Source organism: Balaenoptera borealis (assembly GCF_965194805.1).
Source record: "Balaenoptera borealis genome assembly, chromosome: 9".
NCBI lineage: Eukaryota > Metazoa > Chordata > Mammalia > Artiodactyla > Balaenopteridae > Balaenoptera > Balaenoptera borealis.
Window position 1 is genome coordinate 33,608,436 of NC_138873.1, and position 6,000 is coordinate 33,614,435.

Consider the following 6,000-nt stretch of genomic DNA (forward strand, 5'->3'; position numbering starts at 1 on the left):
TTCTGTGACCTTGGGCAGATTATTTTACTTTGTCAACTCCTAGCTCCCTTTTCTGCAAATTAGGGTCAATAATAAGTACATTAAGTACACTACTGAGAGACAATTTAGATTAAATGAGATAACATATGCAAAATACCTAGCAAAAGGCTTGGCTATAAATACTCAATAAATGTCATTTCCTTTACATCCCCAAATAGAAAATAACAGAGAGGAAATTCTAGTACATGCAGACAACTGTTTGAAACTGGAACATATTCAATGAAGGGCTTCTGTACCTTCTGTATAAGAGGTAAACATGTGTTAAAGAAAAGGAAAGTAAAGGCATCAAGTGACTGTAAGTCAACAGAGTGACAACTGAGGGGAATATGGCAATCCTCTATGTTCAAATCTACATAATATTTGAAGAGGTAAAAAATAAATATTCTGGATATTTTGTGATGGTCCATGTGTGTCTTTACCAATTCAATCCAAAAGTCCAAAAGAACAATGCACAAACATTACCAAATGACATTTATTTGCAATGTCCTGGGTAGAAAGGTAGATACAAGCTAGTTTAAGTTATTGTCCCACCGTCTATGAATTGATAATATATTGTAATAATGATATATATAATGAGTACACTAATAATAAAGCAGTGGTATATGTTCTTTTTAGTAAATTCAGTGAGGTACAGGGAGCTTGTCAACCCTAAGCTCTGGGTGATTGGGGTCATTGAAAGGATACAACTGAGGACAAATCTGCTAAAATGTGATTAAAGGGTCTGCTTAGAAGGGAGCTTGAAAGGAATGTTCTGAAAATAAACCTTATTTGCTACATAGTTTTGACATGAGACTTTCAGGAATACATCTACACTGTCTATGGTAAACTTTAAGGGACTGAATTTAAAAATACGAAAGGTTGATATATAAGATATAAAACAGGAGACCTTCAAGATGGCGGAGGAGTAAGACGTGGAGATCACCTTCCTCCCCACGAACACATCAGAAATACATCTACATGTGGAAAAACTCCTACAGAACACCTACTGAACGCTGGCAGAAGACCTCAGAATTCCCAAAAGCCAAGAAGCTCCCCACGTACCTGGGTAGGGCAAAAGAAAAAAGAAAAAAAAGAGACAAAAGAATAGGGATGGGGGCTTCCCTGGTGGTGCAGTGGTTGAGAGTCTGCCTGCCAATGCAGGGGACATGGGTTCGAGCCCTGGTCTGGGAAGATCCCACATGCTGCGGAGTGGCTGGGCCCATGAGCCACAATTACTGAGCCTGCGCGTCTGGAGCCTGTGCTCTGCAACAAGAGAGGCCGCGATAATGAGAGGCCCATGCACCACGATGAAGAGTGACCCCCGCTTGCCACAACTAGAGAAAGCCCTTGCACAGAAACGAAGACCCAACACAGCCATAAATAAATAAATAAAAACAAATTCTTAAAAAAAAAGAATAGGGATGGGACCTGAACCTCGGGGAGGGAGCTGTGAAGGAGGAAGTTTCCACACGCTAGGAAACCCCTTCACTGGCAGAGACGGGGGATGGCAGGGCGGGGTGGGTAACTTTGGAGCCACGAAGGAGAGCACAGCTACAGGGGTGCAGAGGGCAAAGTGGAGAGATTCCCGCGCAGAGGACAAAGTGGAGAGATTCCCGCGCAGAGGACCAGTGCCGACCAGCACTCACCAGCCTGAGAGGCTTGTCTGCTCACCCGCCGGGGCAGGTGGGGGCTGGGAGCTGAGGCTCGGGCTTCAGAGGTCAGATCCCAGGGAGAGGACTCGGGTTGGCTGTGTGAACACAGCCTGAAGGGGGCTAGTGTGCCACAGCTAGCTGGGAGAGAGTCCACGAAAAAGTCTGGAACTGCCTAAGAGACAAGAAACCATTGTTTCGGGGTGCGCGAGGAGAGTGGATTGAGAGCACCACTTAAACGAGCTCGAGACGGGCACAAGCCGCGGCTATCAGCACGGACACCAGAGCCGGGAATGAAACGCTAAGGCTGCTGCTGCAGCCACGAAGAAGCCTGTGTGCAAGCACAGGTCACTATCCACACCTCCCCTCCTGGGAGCCTGTGCAGCCCGCCACTGGCAGGGTCCCGTGATCCAGGGACAACTTCCCTGGGAGAACACACGGCACACTTCACGCTGTTGCAACATCATGCCGGCATCTGCCACTGTAGGCTCGCCCTGCACTCCGTACCCTTCCCTCCCCCTGGCCTGAGTGAGCCAGAGCCCCCTAATCAGCTGCTCTTTTAACCCCGTCCTGTCTGGGTGGAAACAGAGGCCCTCAGGAGACCTACACACAGAAGCAGGGCCAAATCCAAAGCTGAACCCAGGAGATGTGCGAACAAAGAAGAGAAAGGGAAATTTCTCCCAGCAGCCTCAGGAGCAGCGGATTAAATATCCACAATCAACTTGATGTACCCTGCATCTCTGGAATACCTGAACAGACAACAAATCATCCCAAAATTGAGGCGGTTGCCTTTGGAGCAACTGTAGACTTGGGGTTTGCTATATGCGACAGACTGGTTTCTGGTTTTATGTTTATCTTAGTGTAGTGTTTAGAGTTTATTATCATTAGTAGATTTGTTTATTGATTTGGTTGCTCTCTTCCTTTTTTTTTAATGTATAGATATATATATGTTTTTCCTTTTTCTCTTTATGTGAATGTGTATGTGTATGCTTCTTTGTGTGATTTTGTCTGTATAATTTGCTTTTACCATTTGTCCTAGGGTTCTGCCTGTCCTTCTTTTTGTTTTGTTTTGTTTTGTTTAGTATAGTTTTTAGTGCTTGTTATCATTGGTGGATTTGTTTTTTGGTTTGGTTGCTTTCTTTCTTTTTTCTTTTTTTTAAATTACATTTTAATTTTTTTAATTTTTAATAATTAAAAAAATTCTTTTATTTCATAACTTTATTTCTTTTTCTTTTATTTTCTCCCTCCCTCCCTCTCCTCTCTCTCTCTCTTTCTCTCTCTCTTTCTTTCCTTCTTTCTTCTCCCTTTTCTTCTGAGCTGTGTGGCTGACAGGGTCCTGGTGCTCCGGCTGGGTGTCAGGCATGTGCCTCTGAGGTGGAAGAGCTGAGTTCAGGACATGGGTCCACCAGAGACCTCCCAGCTCCATGTAATATCAAACAGCAAAAGCACTCCCAGAGATCTCCATCTCAACACTAAGACCCAGCTCCGGACTTCCCTGGTGGTGCAGTGGTTAAGAATCCGCCTGCCGATGCAGGGGACACAGGTTCGAGATCTGGTCTGGGAAGATCCCACATGCTGAGGAGCAACTAAGCCGATGTGCCACAACTAATGAGCCTGTGCTCTAGAGCCCGCAAGCCACAACTACTGAGCCTGCATACCACAACTACTGAAGCCCGTGTGCCTCGAGCCCATGCTCTGCAACAAGAGAAGCCACCACAATGAGAAGAACGTGCACCACAATGAAGAGTAGCCCCCACTCTCCACAACTAGAGAAAGCCTGAGCACAGCAATGAAGACCCAATGTAGCCAAAAATAAATTAAAAAAAAAAAAAAAAAAGACCCAGCTCCAATCAACGACCAGCAAGTGACAGTTCTGGACACCCTATGCCAAACAACTAGAAAGACAGGAACACAACCCCACCCATTGGCAGAAAGGCTGCCTAAAATCATAATAAGATTACAAACACCCCAAAACACACCACTGGACACAGTCCTGCCCACCACAAAGACAAGACCCAGCTGCATCCACCAGAACAAAGGCACTAGTCCCCTCTACTAGGAAGCCTACAAACCCACTGAAACAACCTTAGCCACTGGGGGCAGACACCAAAAACAACAGGAACTACGAACCTGCAGCCTGCAAAAAGGAGACATCAAACATAGTAAGTTAAGCAAAATGAGAAGACAGAGAAACACACAGCAGATGAAGGAGTAAGGTAAAAACCCACCAGACCAAACTAATGAAGAGGAAATAGGCAGTCTACCTGAAAAAGAAATCAGAGTAATGATAGTAAAGATGATCCAAAATCTTGGAAATAAAATGGAGAAAATACAAGAAACGTTTAACAAGGATCTAGAAGAACTAAAGAGCAAACAAACAATGATGAACAACACAATAAATGAAATGAAAAATTCTCTAGAAGGAATCAATAGCAGAATAACTGAGGCAGAAGAACAGATAACTGACCTGGAAGATAAAATAGTGCAAATAACTACTGCAGAGCAGAATAAAGAAAAAAGAATGAAAAGAATTGGGGACAGTCGTAGAGACCTCTGGGACAACACTAAAACCACCAACATTCTAATTATAGGGGTCCCAGAAGAAGAAGAGAAAAAGAAAGGGACTGAGAAAATATCTGAAGAGATTTTACTTGAAAACTTCCCTAATATGGGAAAGGAAATAGTCAATCAAGTCCAAGAAGCACAGAGATCCCATACAGGATAAATCCAAGGAGAAACACGTCAATACACATAGTAATCAACCTATTAAAAATAAATACAAAGAAAAAATATTAAAACCAGCAAGGGAAAAGCAACAAATAACATACAAGAGAATCCCCATAAGGTTAACAGCTGATCTTTCAGCAGAAACTCTGCAAGCCAGAAGAGTGACAGGACATATTTAAAGTGATGAAAGGGAAAACCCTACAACCAAGATTATTCTACCCAGCAACGATCTCATTCAGATTCGACGGAGAAATTAAAACCTTTACAGACAAGAAAAAGCTAAGAGAATTCAGCACCAGCAAACCAGCTTTATAACAAATGCTAAAGGAACTTCTCTAGGCAGGAAACACAAGAGAAGGAAAAGACCTACAAAAAGAAACCTAAAACAATAGAATTCAAGACTCAAATCAATAGAATTAGAAATAAAAAAGGAGAAGTAACAACTGACACTGCAGAAATACAAAGGATCATGAGAAATTACTACAAGCAACTATATGCCAATAAAATGGACAACCTGGAAGAAATGGACAAATTCTTAGAAAAGCACAACCTTCCAAAACTGAACCAGGAAGAAATAGAAAATACCAACAGACCAATCACAAGCACTGAAATTGAAACTGGGATTAAAAATCTTCCAACAAACAAAAGCCCAGGACCAGATGGCTTCACAGGTGAATTCTATCAAACATTTAGAGAGGAGCTAACACCTATCTTTCTGAAACACTTCCAAAATATAGCAGAGGGAAGAACACTCCCAAACTCATTCTACGAGTCCGCCATCACCCTGATACCAAAACCAGGCAAAGATGTCACAAAGAAAGAAAACTACAGGCCAATATCACTGATGAATATAGATGAAAAAATCCTCAACAAAATACTAGCAAACAGACTCCAACAGCACATTAAAAGGATCAAACACCACGATCAATTGGGGTTTATTCCAGGAAAGGAATGCAAGGATTCTTCAATATACGCAAATCAAACAATGTGATACACCATATTAACAAATTGAACAAGAAAACCCATATGATCATCTCAACAGATGCAGAAAAAGCTTTCGACAAAATTCAACACCAATTTATGATAAAAACCCTCCAGAAAGTAGGCACGGAGGGAAGTTACCTAAACATAATAAAGGGCATATATGACAAACCCACAGCCAACATCGTTCTCAATGGTGAAAAACTGAAACCATTTCCTCAAAGATCAAGAATAAAACAAGGTTGTCCACTCTCACCACTATTATTCAACAGAGTTTTGGTAATTTTAACCACAGCAATCAGAGAAGAAAAGTAAATAAAAGGAATTCAAATCAGAAAAGAAGAAGTAAAGCTGTCACTGTTTGCAGTTGACATGATACTATACATAGAGAATCCTAAAGATGCTACAAGAAAACTACTAGAGCTAATCAATGAATTTGGTAAAGTAGCAGGATACAAAATTAATGCACAGAAATCTCTTGCATTCCTATACACTAATGATGAAAAATCTGAAAGAGAAATTAAGGAAACACTCCATTTTACCACTGTAACACAAAGAATAAAATACCTAGGAATAAACCTACCTAAGGAGACAAAAGACCTGTATGCAGAAAACTATAAGACAC

General features: G+C 41.9%; 1 protein-coding gene and 1 long non-coding RNA gene across 3 annotated transcripts in view; both read right to left on the minus strand.

The window, feature by feature from the left end:
* The window catches only part of LAMA2 (laminin subunit alpha 2), a 626,305-nt gene that overhangs the window by 404,435 nt on the left and 215,870 nt on the right, over positions 1-6,000 (minus strand). The window lies entirely within an intron of this gene.
* LOC309635309 overlaps positions 636-6,000 on the minus strand; it is a 28,264-nt gene continuing 22,899 nt past the window's right edge. The window contains exon 2 of the long non-coding RNA XR_014248752.1: positions 636-1,419. This is a non-coding gene — a long non-coding RNA (uncharacterized lncRNA). The remainder of the gene's footprint in view (positions 1,420-6,000) is intronic.